General features: G+C 47.3%; 1 protein-coding gene across 5 annotated transcripts in view; it reads left to right on the forward strand.

The window, feature by feature from the left end:
* The first annotated feature begins 1496 nt into the window (after positions 1-1496).
* The window catches only part of MYO1C (myosin IC), a 49689-nt gene continuing 34097 nt past the window's right edge, over positions 1497-17088 (forward strand). Inside the window, exons 1-2 of one of the 5 annotated variants that reach the window (XM_058423032.1) lie at positions 1751-1812; positions 4346-4478. The gene's annotated coding sequence lies outside the window, so the exon portion shown is untranslated. Of the gene's footprint in view, positions 1518-1627; positions 1659-1734; positions 1813-4196; positions 4212-4345; positions 4479-17088 lie in introns of those variants that run through there. The other 4 variants (XM_058423031.1, XM_058423034.1, XM_058423033.1 and 1 more) reach the window with 4 other exon arrangements.

Below are 17088 nucleotides of genomic sequence, written 5' to 3' on the forward strand. Positions count from 1 at the left end.
GGTTTGCAAGGCTGGTTGGTCATTGGAAGGACTGCAGCTGCGTTGTGAACAGTTTTTTCTCTCTGGGATGGAATTAGTAGCAGTGAAGTGAGTGGGAGTTTAGAAAATCGTTAAAATTTATTTCCTGTAGAAATACTGCAGTGAACCAAAGCTGGTGTTTGGCTTGGCTGTATGAATTCTGTCAGAATTCTGGGAGCAGTTTCAGACTGCAGAGGAAGGGGAAGAGCTTTGAAACAGTTTTGTTCCTCTAGTGTTGATTGTGCTGTCATGGGGTTCATGCCCTGAATGTTACAGAAAGGTTCACATATGGAAAATTCAGCAATACAGGCACATATTAACAAACTTATAAATATCTCAAGGAACTGACTAGTCTGTTAACTTGGGACTTTATTGACTTGTGTTCAGGGTTTGTATGTAAGCAAGTGGAAATCCATGAGCTGATCTTTTCTGGTTTGACACAAACAGTTGAGATAGACGGTACTTTTCTAAGAATAATATCAGTTTTCTTGGAAAGAATGGCTGCTCTGTGTGTTTTGCTTCAGAATATTTTCTATCTGCAGTTGTATAATTTTTAATTAAAGCAGTCTAAAGAAAAGGAACTGTGAAAAATTTAAAATGTTTGGAAGTACCTAAATGCAACTGTGAATTTATCTCTGTCATAGCTATTTAAAACCTGTTTAAAAGATCTTCATCTCTGGTAGAGCCATCTTGTGCTGAAGTGCACATCTGTGCATGTTGCTGCTGTTTCCTAGCATTGTCTTTCTAGTGACTAATCTGAAACTCAATCTGAAAATGAGCTGAGACATTTACTGCGTAGTTACACAATTGTCAGGTAAAATCATTTTACTTCAGAAAAAGCTGAGAGCTCCCTCTGCCTTGTTGGGAGAGGAGACAGTGGCAATTCTGGTGTTCTTTGGTTTGCAGGAGTCTTACTGACTTATTTGTAGTGATAGTAGGGGACACTGGCAGGACTGAATTGTAGTTCCCAGGGGGAAATGTTCCTTTAAACCTTAGCAACGTGCCGGGGTCCTGGGGAACACACCAAACATAGAAAATATGTCGGTTCAACTTTCTGAAAGGTTTTAAGCACTTATTAACATTCCATGAAACGCTAACTTACAATTTTGAAAACTGTGTGTCAAGCAGTGTTGGTGCTGCATGAATGGCCAGAGAGGGGTGGTTTTAGAGAAACTTTAAGATACTTTAAACTGCTGCGGGAGCGGCGAGAGCAGAACTTTACTGTTTCAGCTCCGAGTGATTGAGGCTGTTGGAGTTCAAGGTGCAGAATTTCCCGTGGATCCTGACGAGACTGCCTCGGGTGTTTCACACCTGTGTGGGACGAACCAACCTGCCGCTCACAGCGGATGGTTGCCCGAGCTCGGTGCAATCACTCCCGAGCGAACTTCACCCTGCGTCCTTCCCAGGAACACGCACTTCTGATGACTCCCACAGCCAGGAGGGGCCGGTAGAATTACCATCAGCGTTCCACGTTTATCTCACCCGGCAGGAGCAGACAGGTGCGTCCCGCCCTTGGAGGCGACGGCGACAGCTCGGCGCAGAAGGCGCTCAGCGGGATGCTGCTGCCGCGGACAGCGTAACCCTCGCGCGGCGGGCCGGGGGCCGAGGCGGGGTCCCGGCGGAGCTGCGGGCCGGTGCAGGTGAGGGCGGAGGCAGCGGGCCGCAGCCCGCATGCCCGGCGCTCGGACATGCTCACTAGCGGCGCGGCGCGGGCTCCCGCGGGCAGTCGGCGCCGAGGCGCTCGCAGAGCCGCCGCAGGGCCCCGAGCCGCGCGTCCCGGGGCACCGAGCGCAGGTGAGCGGGGCCGGGGGGACCGAGCGAGCGCTCGGTGTGCGGGGCCGCCTCCTGCCCGCCCGGCGGCACCGGCGCTCCCCGGCGCTCGGGCACATGGCTGCGAGGGCAGCGGGGGCGGCCGCGGCTCGGCCGTTCTCCCGCAGCCGCCGACCTTCCCCGGAAACTCGAAACGTTCTCCACGGAAGGGACAAATGAGCGGGGTAGAGCAGCCGGCATCCCGGCGGCCGCGCGGCGTGGCTCCGGCTGCCCGGCGCGGTCGCTCGCTCCCCGGTTGGCGGGCGGTGCGTGGCTGCGCTCCGGTAACGCTTCCCTGCGCGCATCCCGCACGCCCTGCCCGGCACGGGCAGCCCGAGCGGAGCCGGGGCCGGGCAGGGTGTGGCGGGGCTGCTCCCGGCTCAGACGTGGCCGTGACACGGCCGGGGCTCCAGGCGGCTCGGCTTGCCCTTGTCAAGACAGGCTTCCTGTACATCGCGAACTTGCGTTACAGCTCCGAGCGCTGCTGGGTGTGATCCGCCCTGCTGTGCGCGGCGCTGGCCGTTCACACTGGAGGAATTCTGCCGCCTTTGCCAGTGCTTGCACAGGTGCCTCAAAGCACTTCGTGGAGAAAGCTCGGTGTGTTTAGCCCTCTCTCACAGGTGGAGATGGTCAAACTCCTTAACTTCTCCAATTTAGACCACACGTCTGTGTCCCTGCTGAGACTCGGGGATCTCTGTCTCTAGTGCTGCTTTCCATGCCAGTTTTTCCCAGTTCTAATATACCTGGAGTTAATTGCACTAAGTGACAGTGACTCATGGGAGGAATCTGACTCTGCCTGAATGAGCAACTCATTCTAGTAACTTGAGTTTTCCAAGTAAGCTGGCTTGAGCTGCATTCTTGTCGTTGGGAGGAGGAAAAGTGATTCTGAGATACAATACAGAGATTATTCTGGTATTTAATCTCTCTCTGACAGTTGCTTGGGGCGGAAGGCTCCTCCGGAACTACTTGTGGATGGCAGCTGCTTAGTTTTTAAAAGTGACAAATGAGAAAATTTGCTTGGTTGGTGGGACAAGCCATGAAAACAGAACCACATCTTAGCGAACTCGGGAAGAAAGGCGTTTTTCTTTCATCCCCTTCTGGAGCTATAGACAATTGCCAGTTGTCAGCACCTTTTCAAATCTCTTAGAAACTGCCTAAGGCTTGTGGAACTGATGAGTTCTTCATTTTCACAGTAAGCCCTGATATGGCAACCGCTGTCATAACACTCCAGGGGTTTCAGTTTTGATAGTGGATATAATCCTGTGTTTTAGGGAGGGGCTGTGTAAATATGAATTTTGTGTTCTGCCTGGCAGGGACCAGTGGAGTGCTGCACTGAACACATGCTGTCCTAATTTATCATGTTATAAAGGATAGATCTGTTTTGAAAGTGAAAAAAAAAAAAAGTGTGAATCATAGCACACTAATGAGTGAGAGATCCCAAGTGAGTCAGGATCCACAGTGTGTAATTTCTGTTTTCTTCTGCATAATTAATGGTGAAGAAACTTGTGATGTACAATACATTGTCAGGATTTATAATAACAATAAGAGAACTTACATAGATCCTGACAAAATAAGTCAAGCCATTTTTATTTTTTAATTTGATCTAAGCCCACTGGAGGAAGGCCAGTAAAACACTGGGGGCTAAGAATGCTTTATAACATTAAATATAGTGTTTCTTTCTATGAATAAGCTCAAGCTCTAAGGATGCCTTTATGCAAAGCTAAGACAGTCTTACTCTTGTTCAGATGCTTGTGATTTTTCTGTTTGTAGTGTCATGTTGCTTATTACTGCATTGGGAACCACATGCTTTCTAGGAACTGGACAAATTCCTCTACCCCTGTCCAAAGGAGCAGTCTGCTCCGAATGCAGGAAAAACAAACTGCAGCAGCTGCCACAGTCCCAGGGCAGTGTATAAAACACAGCTCCCACTGCCCCTTCCCTTGGCTTTCACCTGGCAGGTTCCAGCATGGAAAACGCTGAGGAGCACTGGGCTTGCAGCACTTTGCCTCCCAGTTCAAAGGACTGATGAGTGAGCCCTGTTCTCAGATAACCAGTAGTGCCTTCTGGAGGACAAATGTGTGTTTGGGAGAAGCTGATGTGTTACAGGTGCTGCAGAAAAGGGAGGTGGAGAGAACTCAAAGTACAGCGGATTTTCCTGGGGCTGGTCTGTCCCACAGCCCTTTGTGAGAGATGTGAGTGTAACTCAATCACTTGTCCTTCCACACAGGCTAAAGAACCATTTATAAAGGCTGATTTGTGTGCTTGTAAAGTATTACCGTGGGGAAAACCATCTGTGTTGTGCTTTGGGTTACCTCTGTCGGTGGCTGCCAGACGTGGTTAACTCGTGAGGGCTGATCCAAATCAGAGCTGAGCCAAACAAACAGGTGATTTGTGAGGAGCAGTTTCCCAGCCCAGCAACACCTGCACGGAGTCAGGAAAGGCTGGCATCAGGTGGGCCCTTTGTGCTGGCATATACTGATTGCAATTATGGTGTGTGTGTGTGTGTCTCTCCTGTCAGGGCTTTTCCCGTCTTAAACGCTGCTTTACTGCTGTGGAACCAGCTCCTGAGTGATGTGGTTGGCTCTGCCTACGATTGCTATCCCTGGCTTCTCCAGAAACCATCCATCCAAACCTGCTGTCAGCTCTAGTGGGTGAGGTTTGCATGCCTTGTCCTCCTCTGAGATTGTAGCACAGTTCTTTTTCTGCCCGGAGGGAGCCACTTGTGCTGTGCCTCTCTGTGCCTGGATTCAGGGATCTCTCTGCTGGAAAATACCCTGCTCTGGATTTTGTGCCCTCCTTCTGCATATTTCTTGTTGATGTATTAGTGGGGTGGGTGGCCAGCTCTTTGCAGAAGGCATTAATAAAGATGTAAGCGGACAGCGCAAGTCAATGTGAAAGGCTAACAAAGCTTGTTATGGCAGAAGGTTTGCAGTGGACAAATCTCAAGTAATTTGTTGCAACTGAGTCATGTTCTGTGGGGGTGGAAGTGTTCCTTACAACCCTGCCCTGCCTTATTTAAATATTTAAACATTTAAATAAGGCAAGGAGCAGCAGGGCCAGTACCTTTTCTGTTGCTATATATCTCCAGTGTAGTCTGTTCTGTATTAAATTCCTGTACTGGAAGGCAGTAAAGGTTAGTATTTAGAACTCCTGTGGCATTTGTGCATGCATGGATAGCTCTCCCTGGCAGCTTTTTTTTTCTTTAGGAAAGCATTTGGTCAGGTGCCAATGTCCAGCCTTCCTGGGACACTCTCTCAGCCCTTTAACCGGTATGGTGACCTTGGGCCAGCCTGGCCACCGCCCTTCCTGAGATTCAGTCAGCAGCTGATAAAAAAATGGACATAGAATTTGACATTTTGGCAGCACCTTTAGAGTGCGGCAGTGTTTGCCTTCTGGGCAGTGAGGTCCCAGGGCTGGGAGGTACAGTAGGCTGCAGTCACTGGAAGCTTTGTCACTGAACGGGCAGTGTCATTGTTGGTGGTGAAGAATGTCGTGTCAAAATGCGTTGTGATATTTGCCAGGAAATGGAGAGTCCATGAATGACTAAAAAGTTCTCCGTGACACAGCTGTGATGGCACTCAGCCTGCAGGCTGGGCTCTATAAACTAGAGCTGTGCCTTCAAATTTTATTTTGGTGATTTCTTTTCGAGGCACTTTTCTAGTAAAATTTCTCCACAGAGTTTGCTGCGAAGATGATGAAAGGTCTAGATGGGAAGTCCTATAAAGAGTAGCTGAGATCACTTGGTTTGTTCAGCCTGGAGATGAAGAAACTGAGGTCAGACCTCACTGGGAGCTGCAGCTTCCTCATGAGGGGCAGCACCAACCTCTGCTCTGTGACAGGAGGAGGGAACAGCTGGAGCTGTGTCGGGGGGGTTTTAGGTTGGATATCAGGGAAAGGTTCTTCTCCAGAGGGTGCTGGGGCACTGCACAGGCTCCCCAGGGAATGGGCACAGCCCCAAGGCTGCCAGAGCTCCAGGAGAATTTGGACAATGCTCCCAGGGATGCACAGGGTGGGATTGTTGGGGTGTCTGTGCAGGGCCAGGAGCTGTCCTGGATGATCCTTGTGGCTCCCTCCAGCTCAGGATATTCTGTGATCTGACTCTGTATTTCCTTTTAGTGTTCTGGTGTTTGACCAGAGGTTTCACCCTTACAAAAGGTAACACAGAGCTGTGCTCCTGACCTGGGAGAGTGCACACTGGAACAGGAAAACAGCCTTTGGAGGGGGTTTGGGGCTGCAGGGAAGCCCTGGTGCCCCAGCAGCTGAGCTTCATTAGGCAGAGTGGTCCCGCTGCCTTCTGCCAGCTGACAATCACAATCAGGTGTATTTGGCCATTTTGCTAATGAGCAGGGGGATTATGGAAAGAGCTGTAATTCAGCTAGGGAGTGGTGTTTGTCAGAGGGTTTTATTGAGCTTGCAATTACATTTTTCTTCATTACCACAGACTCAATATTTTATGGTTGTCTTTATGTCTGTTGTCATTGCCACCTGCTGCCTGGTCTAGATGGGATATTCCTATCCATGAAAGAATCAGCTTTACTTCAGCATTGTAATGATAAACTGAGAACAGAAAAAAGGGTAAACTCAGCTTTCACACTGCACATATTGTTCGTGGCTGAAGGGTCCAGTTAAGTCAATGTCCAATTATATAATGAAGAGATAGTGATCTGTTTAGCTTTTTAGAAAATTAAATTCCACTGAAACAATACAACTGGGACTATAGAAGTAGGAGGAAAACTATTTTCCATTCTGAAGCAGGCCTTTGTATAGAGTTGGGTTTTTTTAAACTCACTAACAGTAACTAATAACTTGTACATTATACAGCCCACACTGAGTCATTGTTTACTCAGGGAAATGACTTTCAACAGCCAGACTTGTTTGCGAAGTTTAATAACTAAAATATGCCGTTCTGTGCTTTACGAGGCTGCGCGCTATAATCAACATATGGGAAAGAAACAAAACCCGGTGCGTATTTGCAACACCACACAGCGCTGCGTTACAAATGGTGCTGCTGCAGCTCAGGTTTTGATCTGCAGTAAAAGCTGGTGAGTCCAGCGGTGTGGTTTGGAGAGAGGGAAGATTATTGCACAAATTAGTGTTGGGCCTTTCTGGAGTTTTATTGAACCTTCCAAATTAGAGACCAGGAAGCCTTGTTCTGTGTCCACACATCTTGTTGTTTTAAATAACAGGTTGTCTTCCACTCTTAGGACTTTTGGAGTCTGTTTGAAATTGCCTCTTGTGCTTCTTGAGAAGGAAAGCCACACCTTTGCTCCAGGAAGCCAGGAATTCTCTCTCTGACAGAATTGAAACTCAGACAGTAAAACAGATGTTTATTTTGCCTCGTTTGAGTGAGCACTGAGTGAGTTCAGTTGTGAGCTTTTCAGCCTCTCCCTGACTCATTATCTGCTGTTCTGTGTTAGCGTGGGGTTCTCCCCCAGATATTACAGGAAACTTCCGTCCCCACCCATTACGCCTGTAAATGTTTTAACAACAGCCAGGGTTGGTGTCCCTGGTTGGCTTTGGGCTTCTGAATAAACAACCAAGTGCAACAACCAGCAGAGCACCTATCACATTTCTCAAGTAAACCGAGTGCTTCGTTTTAATTAGTGTATTCAAAAAGTCTTTTTTTTTATTTTTCCTGAATCACAAGCTTTTCTTGGACACAATTTGTTGGAAAATAGAAAGGAAAACTTTGTCTGCTGTGAAAATGAAAGCAAGTACAAAGTATATGTGACTTGCAAAATCCTCATTTTATTTGTGTATGGATTTGTTTGCTCTTATAAGCGGGGGAGGGAATCAAAAGCAAGTTCTGCAGAGAAGTACAGAGTGTGTTTTTGTGTGTGCCCTACCTACCATAGCACTCTCTGGAACACACAGATTATACTGAATTTTGCTGATCTTCTGTCCAGGAATCTGGTGGATAGCACCTGGGAACAGCAGTTTATGGAGCCATCAGCAAAGCTTAGAGCATCAACTTCTACCATCCCAGAAATTCTCATGTTTTACTTTTATACTTCCATTAAAACAACTGTACAGTGCTGTGATAATCCTAGCAGGGTTGGATTTACTGAGAGAGCCATGAGGTTTCCTTGGGCATAAACTCAAGTTGTTCTGACTGCAAGGTGTCAGGGTGGACATGGGTTCTTTCTGGTCAGCTGGGGTGTAGAAAAACTATGGATGGATATATCAAGGTGAAAGATGCTTGTTTGGAAAGGGAATTTACAAATTCGTAACCTTCAGGGGGTTTGAATTTTCTCTGCTGGCTGAAGGGATGGGAGACTGAGAGAAAACCAGAGGCTGAAAACCCAGAAGGAAAAGTGGAGGCTGGGAAAGGGTGGGAGACCAAGCAGAAAAGCAGAAACTGAAAAGGAGTGGGAGGCCAAAGTGGGGTGTGGGAGGTCAGCAAGGAAAGCAGAGGCCAAAAAGTGGAGGCTGGAAAAGTTTGATGGAGATAAAGACGTGTGGGAGGCAGAAAAGGTGGTGAGGCCAGAATAAGCCCATATCAGAGATCTGATCGATCTCATTTTGCTCTGTTGGCCTCCACATCCTCCTGAAGAAGGGGACTCACAGACTGTTCAGCTGAAGGAAATGAAAGCTCAGCTTTATGGAACAACTTGGGGACAAATGCCTGTTGTCTTGGCTCTTGTATTACCAGAGCTGGTGCTTAGTTTCAGCGCTTAGAATTTTGGTTTCCAGCAGAAAGCAGCTCTGTAAATTGAGTCTTGATTGTAAAAGTAGTGCAGGTGTAGCTGTAGTGCTGCCTGTCAGTTCAGTACCTTCAAATATTATTTTTTTAAGATCACCAAAGAGGTGTCCCCTCAACCCACAGAAGAAACAGCACTGTCATGACTGCTTTTGCAGGGATTTGAGAAAGCTAGGAGGAATTTGGGATAATTTATGCACATTCAAGAGGTGTTTCCAAACCAGGTGTGTTAAAGTCCCTTTTGAAGAAAAGCAACATAATGAAGAAACACTGTCTTTTCCCTTTGCCTGATGTAATTAAAGAATACAAGGGCTGATGGTTATGAGCCATTTGCATATTAGGGTGAAGCTTTCAGACGTTATTTGGCTCAACCAGAAACTGATCTGATAGGAGTTATTTGTGTCTTGATAAAAGGAAGAAGCAGAGAGGAAAGGAGAGTTACAAAAATAAGATGAGCCGCACTTCCTGGAGAGAAGAGCAGGGCATGGCTGGTGCTGGCAGCCTGGCAGGTAGTGAGTGAGGACTTCCCTGCTGCTCTGCCAGGCTGGTCATGAGGGCTCCATGAAGAGGAAATGTTGCAAGAGATGTGGTGTTCTCCATGCAAAAAAACCCCCTTGCGTTGTGCAGGAGGCTGTTTGATCTCTCTCTCTCTCTTTTCAAACTGAAACCCGACCGGTTGCCAAGTGTCTGCTCTGAAGTTTCCGGATCTAGGTGGGGACAGGGGAGTTCCAGCTGCAACCTGAATGTGTTGAAGTGGCAGCTGCTGGTGTCCGAACCGCTTGCGCTGGGAGGAAAATTCCACCAAGTGGCTCCGTGTAGGATGAGAATGTGAGCTATGTCCAGGCTCCCGGCCATGGAACTCAAACTCTGCGCTCCTGTAGCTGTTTGGTTTTTTCTGGAGGCTTCAGTGAAGTTGGCTGCTTGTCACTGAGTGCAGCTTTGCTGGAATGCTGCTTGCCTGCCACCAGAATAGGGAGCACCCGTGAGAGGATTGTGGTGTCACCTGAGAGGAAGGAAATCAGTGTTGCTGCAGGGTGAGTGTACGCATCTGGGAAGGAATCTTTGTGCCAGCCAGTTATTGCCTTCCAAGGGAAAATCAGGTCGTGACTAAACTTTTTGTTTTGGAAAGGTGATTTCTGGTGTAAAAGCCTAAAAGTAGCTGTCAGCTTGGGACCTGGCTGTTTTGAGCAGTGACTTTCTCTGTGCTGAACTCTTGAAAGTGCTTTTCAGGCCGCACTTCCACTGGTCTCAAATTATCTTAATTGCAAGCCACTTATCTGAGCTGATGAGTGGTTAACACAAATGTGACACGGTGCTCATTAGAGTAGAAAATCAATCAGTGTTTAGTGTGGGCTGGATTGACATTTCTGGATTGATAGGGGTTGGGGAGGTTCATTTGGGTCGATAAATGGCTCAGTGATGAGTGTGTGGAGCAAGCTGCTCCTCTCCTGTGTGCTGGCAACCAAAACCCACCAGCATTAGAAAACCCTCGTTTCTAAGACCAAAATGTGTCAGGTTTTTTACAATTTTTTGGTGTGGCGGAGCAGTGCTGGGACAGGATCCCCACGTGTCGGGTTAGGTGATTTATGGTGCTGCTCCCCTGCCCATGGAGAACTGCAGCTGACGGGCTGCACCCCTGCTGGCATTCCTGGGCTTGTCCCCAGGGCTGCTGCCTGTGATACTGTCCTTACATCACTTCTCCAGGATTTCAGTGCTCAAGGCATGAGGGTGTGAAGGGGAGGGGATGAACAAGCAGCCAGAGAATCTTGGAGCTTCATCCACGTCACTTCCATGAAATGCCCTTTCTTTTGTATTCCCCCAGTATCTAAGATAAGCTTATCCTGATACCAGTTCTGTTTAGAGTCATGGCTGTGGGTTGGAGGGGACTTTAAAGATCATCTTGTTCCACCTTTGACTAAAACAATTTAAATTGGTTTCACTGTCGTTCTCCACTCCCTGCTTTGTACTTGCACCCATTTGACCCTTTGATTAAGCCTTTGCAACAAAGCTGGGAGAGCAATGATGAAGAAAACAACATTTTCTATTTGTTTAGTTCCCTGAACTGTCTGGTCAGAGCTGAATGAATCTTAGTCCCTGTCCAGAGGGGGAGAGGGCCAGGGCAGGCACAGCTGGGACAGAGGATGTGTCACAGGAACATCAGCTGTCCAGGCCAGCTGACAGCAGCCTGGGACTGCCCTGTGGCTCCTCAAAGGACATCTTCTGTGCCCTTTTCACCTTGCACAAGTGTAATGTAATGATGTGGGACCCATGGCTTGTGTGGCTGTTCTATTCTTACACTGCTATGTTTTGATCCTTGGAGTCAGTGCTAGTGAGAAGTTTGTTTACTAGAAGGTTCTGCAGTCACAACTGGGGGACTTTTGTGCTCTGATGTGTGGGCTGATTGGCACTAGAACCTCCCAGCATGTGGATGTGGAGCTGGGCCAGCTGTTTGGAGCACAAATGTTAATTAGTTGCTTTCTAAATGTTGGCTTTATCAAGGTTTACAAACAGAACAGGTGATGTGCTCATTATGAGCATTCCCAAGCTCCAAGAGTCCCAGCTCCTGAGCAGTGCAGGAGCAGCTGCCTTTAATGTGCTCTCAGATCAGGGGGAGAGAGGCACTGATAGATCCTGCCAGGCTGCACACGCTTGGACACGGAGCCAGGAAAAGCTGGTGTCTGTTCTGCCTCTTGCCAAAGCATCCTTAGAGTGGCTGGGATCCGAAATGGGGAGAAGAGCCCAAGGCACAGGGGTCCAGATGGGCACTGGTGTCTGGAATATTTTGCTCTCTTCCTCTTCCCAGAGCACTGTTTTCCATGGATGGAGTTTTCGGAGTCCAGGATAGGGGATGCCTTACCCAGGTGAGGATGCAGGGATTCCCACTTTTGCCCTGCTTTTCACCGGGGTAAAATTTCCGAAGGACCTTTGAGCCCTTTGTGACTCTTGACAAAGCATTTGTGGTGGGTTGTAGCACAAGGTTACTGTGTTGTGGTACCTGAGCATGATGTGACTGACACAGAAAGGGTAAAGGAGAAGGAATTAATTCTGCTGCCAAAACCTTCCGTGCGAGAGGTCGGATCTGGCCCTGTGCCCACTCCGGGCACACGTGCAGGTTCCTGCAATTTGTTGCTGTCACCACCAGCAGTGGCACACAAGGAAACAAAATTTAAGAGCACCATCCTGCCACAGAGACCTCAAGAGGCTATTTCTAGATGGAATTGAGGCTCTGTGTGATGTAGTAGACTGTAGCCTCATTGTGAGGGTAGAAAAACAACCAAAAAGCGGTTTGCACTGGAATTCTTTATGCTGTAGTGGGCAGCTGGGTTAAAATGTTTTGGAGCTTTGTTCCTTTTTGTTGCACTGTGGGTGAAGAGGCTTCACAACCGGCTGTCACCCTGCAGGTGAGCTGCAGTGCGATAGCGCCTGGAAAAGCGAATTTTGGAATTGTGGGGTTTAGCCCTGCAACTACCTGCATGCAGCTACTCCTGGGACCCATCAGCTGTTGTGGGGTTTGTCAGCTCACCAGACAAGTGTGTGCTGCCTCTCACACACACCAGGAATCCGGAGAATGTGAAGGACTCTCAGATTCCAGTCCTGTAGGGCCCTTCCCCTCCTGCTCTAGGGGCTAGTGGAAGCAGGAAAGGAGGTCAAGCTTGAAATCCAAAGTCGGAGGAGAGGAATTTACGGATGTACAGCAGATAACGCCCATCACTCCCTGCACTTTGCCACTCCCACTCCCCCCCCTTTGTGGAAAGTCTGATTAAAGCCAGCCGCTCCGCCCTGGCTGTCTGAGCCATACATCCATGCACAAATGCCAGATTCTCTTCATTCCAGGCTGCTGACTTCAAGGAGGACTTGCTCTGACAAGCTGGAAATGAGGGCTGGCAGCTTCGTCTGCAGCTCAAAGGCTTTATCTCTCTTAGACACTCTTCCTAACATTTCCCACAAACACTGCTCTGCTGGTAGGAGCTGTTGCACACACAGGATCCGTCAGGCACTTATGAATAAAGCCTTACCTTGTGTAACTCTCCTCAGAACAAGCAAGGAACACTTCACAAAGCACTTGGCACCAGGCCCGTGGCAGAGCTTGCTCTCCTTGTGCTTCAGCCTCATTATCTGGGGAGCAGTAGGAAGAGTCAGCTCAGCCTTTGATTCTCCTGTCCCCCTACCAAGCACTGGTGTTCTTTCCTCCACAAAAATCCCACAGTCCGGCCTCCATCTCCCACTTGGGCTGTTTCCATCAGCTGAAAGCTGACAGCTTTCCATCATCTGCAGCTTCCACACCATGTTCTGATGGTTCTCCACCTCGGCTTCTCTTTCCTCTCTGAACTCCCACCTTCACTCCTGCCCCACTGCTCCGTGACAAGTTCTTTGACTTCCAGGATTGTTCTGGCTCCAGCAGCAGCCGCTGTTTCCCTGCTGTTGCCTCCCAGCATTGTTTCCCCACTGCTCCATGAGGGATGCCAGCTGTGTCCACCTGTTAGGGTTGTTTCGCATGTGCCTTTAAGGCAGCTGCTTCTGCTGCATTTGCAGCCTTGAACCTGGAATATTCATATTCCATGGCCTATCTCAATCAATTGATGAACTCAGCCTTCACTAAATGCTTTCCCAGGGTGAAACCTATTTGAGATGTAATAATGGTTCTAGAGAAGCTGTGCCAGCAACTGCAAGATGGCCAAGCTCTTCTTTAATTGCTGTTTCTGTTTCAAAATCAGTATTGGAGGAAATGTACCTTTACATCCACATATTGAACATGTGGAATGAGATAATCTTAAGCAAGTAAGGTGTGCACCCTCATATAAAAAATTATCATAAATCGAATTTGAGTCATTATCATGGTTGTGACATGATTTCTGCTTAAAAGAGCATCTTTGATGTCATCACCACATTGCTTCAGAAGCAGCTTGCGGTGTTACTTTAGGTTGGGGAGCGTGTGTACGTGTCTATAGCTTCTATAAACCAGCAGGCCAGTGTCAGGTGTCTGCCCAGTGCTTCACACGTTGCACAAGTGGCTGGTAGCAGACAGAACTATTTTCTTCTTTTGTCTGATTTTTGAGGGAGGGCTGTTATCACAGGGCTTTGACTTATGGCCATGTAACCAACCCTGCTGAGCAGAAAGGGGATCCCAATGATACCTGCTCCAAATGCTCCCTCCTGACCATGGGGCTGTGCTTCCTGGACATTGTGTGAAATAAGACTTTGTGAAACAAAAGCTCTAATTTCCCTTTGAGAAGCTTGATAACAGAGCACAGAGCTCTGGAGCAGCAGGATATGAGAATTGGAATCGCTGTTGCAGTGAGGATTTTGAACGAGGAGCAGGCATGAAGTACCCAAAGCATTTAACCTCTGTGTTTTATTCCTCCTGGAGCAAGTGTAATTTAAAGTGGCACCTCTATAATTGATGAAGTATCTTTTTACCATTTGTTTAATTACCAGTTTCAGTGTCTAGAAAGCAGCAGATCAATAATTTACAGTGATGAGCTTCCCTGTGTCTCTGTTTTTCTACTTCAGCAGTGCAAACAACAGCTCCTGAAACAAACCCTCAAATATTGATGCTTTCCTTTCGGTGATATAAAAGAGCTTAACCTTTTTTTCCTGCCACTGGTGCACTCCCACATCACTGAAGCTGAAGGCAGAGCACTGACTTTGGCATGGCAGGGTTAATTTAGGGCTTGCCCTGCATATTTTATCAGCTCTGAGCTTTTTACAGCCTCCTCTCATTGTTGGAGTGATGAAGGCTGGGCTCCTGTTGCTGCTGTAACAGCAGATGCTGCTCTCCTGGCTTTAGCAGAGTTGTTAAAACAGAAAATTTAGGCTGATGAGCCAAAGCTGCTGCCTGTGGTTTATGTGTATTTCTTACATGATGGGGTTTGATAACAAATGTTGATTTTTCTATGTGCAATACCCATCCTGGAGACTCTTGGATCCTTCCATCAGGTCAGAGCTCAGATTCCCTCCCCCAAGGGGAGGTCCTTGATCTGTCCAAGAGGAGTTACAGGATCTATACCTGTCAAATCAGAGGGGAAAAGGTGTTTTCTTCCCTGTGGGATGGGCCTTCAGACAGTTCCTGTTGTGGTCCTGGCTGCCATGGGCCGTGGGATTTCCCCACACAGCATCAGAACAGAAGATGTAAAGACACCCAATTTCCATGAGATGTCCAAATCCATGCATTTCTAGCAGGATGATAAACTCTGCTTTCAGACTCCTGGTCTCATACCTGTGATTATTCTCACTTTTTAGAGCCAAGACAAATATCTTATTTCTCCTGGATCTGCCTTTGAAGCTGAGCAAACGACTCAGTGACTGCATCCTTGGAGCTGGTATGAAAAACAATCAGGGAATACATCCCTTTCCTGTCTCTTCCTCTTAGGAGTGCCAGTCCTCACCTCCTGTTGGAGAACACGATGCTGTGGGACAGTTGGCATTTCTGTTAATGTCACAACTGTCAATTCCTTCAGCATCTCTCCTTTGCAGGTGGAGCTCGCAGCCCATGAGAAGGTTTTGTTTAGAAAGTAGGTGTAAAGGGTAATGAGGAAGATTCCTGGGCTTGTTGTGTCAGCCTCAGCAGGGCTTGTGCAGTTTTGCAACCACCAAATGCAGGATTAGGAGTAAATCAGAGAAAGAAAAAGGGTTTGGACGTAAGCACAGCCAAGGAATGAATGTTTCCATTCTCTGCAGCGACCCGTGTTTATCCAGATGTGCAACACGCATTCTTGGGAATCACAAAGGGATGGACTCCTTCATTGTCCTTTGGTGTCTCTGTTTCTGATTAAATTGGTGTCTCTGATAATGCAGAAAGTTTTGAAAATGCAGAGAGCAGGACTGTGTTGTTCTTCTGAGGAGGGAGTTGAAAGTGCCTTGGAGATGATGAGATATCCCTTGCAATCCAAAGGGGGCTAAGCTGCAGGCCGGTAATTTATTTTTTAACATCAATGTCATTACTGCTTCTTTTACATTAAAAAAAAAAAAAAAATCTTCATTTAAGGCAGTTTTGATCCACTAATGTCAATTTTCAAGCTCTTGGAAAGCAATATTCTGAATTGTTTGAGTGTAAGCTGATGGAGGTGGATGTGGGATATCCTTCTGAAACCGTGGCTGTGTTTTCCAGGCAGCCTGGAGCACTTTTGCCATCGTGATGGCAACTCCTCATTCCCTGTGGATGTTAAGTGGTGCTAAATCTATTTTAGGACAAAAAAGATTCACCAAAGCATTAAAGCCTGTGCACCGCAGGCTCTTTGAGGTGCTGGCAGAGCAGTCAGAGGAGATGACCTCAGACAATACCCTTCATCTGGTGGCTTTTCCCCTCGTTTTCAGCAGGAGCAGGGCAGGCAGGGGAAAGGGAAGCAGCTCAGACATCAGCTGCAATATCATCTGCCCACGTGCTGAGCTCCCTGCCAGCCCCGAGCCTGACACGCTGCCAGGGCCAGTCTCGCTGCCTGGCTCCTCTCCTCCTGTCTGCCTTTGCAAACTGCCCAGGCCCTTCCTCTGAGCACAATCTGGAATTTCTACAGCTCCTCCAATGTTCTTATTTTGGGTTCATGATCTAGTTGTTGAAACTCTTTCCTTAAACTTTTCTTAGGGGGGTTTGTGCCGTCGCAATCGGCGTAAAGTGCTCTTTGTGCCCTTACAAAGAAGGGTTTGAAAGAAGTTCGGTCTCATGTGTGTCACTAATAGTTTTATTAGGATTTATTTATAGCTTTTCACTGCCCCAAAATAACTGCCTGCCTTAGGCCAACAAAGTCAGTTTGGGAAAAGAGAGAGAAAAAAGTCTTAAAAAAGGGGGGGAAAAAAAAAAAGGAAGCGGTGGAAGTACGAATTGTGCCTGTAAACTCTTCACTTACAAATCATCAAATTAAAAACTTCTCCACTTGTTTGAATATCCAAAGCATTCAGTGTGCTCACAGAACTTAACTCCACTTGGGAACTTGGAGTTTGCTTTAAAGGAGGGTCACACCCAGAAGGAAAATAAGAACTTGTTACTCCCAGGTATCACCCAACTCTTGAGGTTGCTGACTGGGCTTTTTTCCCCTAAGGAACCTGTGGCTATGCCATGGAACAAACCTATGGCAAATACAAAATGTTGCTCACAGCAACATATCCCCATATTTGGGGCACAAATGATACTGATATCCCAGATATTACACTGGTATAAGCATCTTTATCCTGCTATAAACTGTCCATACGAAGGGATTTTGATGTTACAGTAACAGTAGGGAGGAGTAGGGTTGGTTATTTGTCACTCATGTACAAACTATTTTATTAAAAAATCCAAATTTAAGCAAATATGTTCCATATGTGAGCCTCTCTCCTGTGCTTTTCAGGAAGGTTTTAGTCATTTGACCTTTATTCTTCTGACTTTGGAAGCTTGAATATACTCATAAAATCTAGATATTACCTTTGCTCCAGTCTCCACATAACAGAAAAGTTCATGGCTTTGAAAACAAATTAGGGATTCCACGATAGCTTTATTGAAGCTTTATGAAAAGCAAAAGCACCATGCTGCCTTAAAAGAAACTATTTCATTTGGCTCTTTTGGAGGGAGGCACTTCCTTTTTAAACTG

This window comes from Hirundo rustica, chromosome 19 (assembly GCF_015227805.2).
Source record: "Hirundo rustica isolate bHirRus1 chromosome 19, bHirRus1.pri.v3, whole genome shotgun sequence".
Classification (NCBI taxonomy): Eukaryota; Metazoa; Chordata; class Aves; order Passeriformes; family Hirundinidae; genus Hirundo; species Hirundo rustica.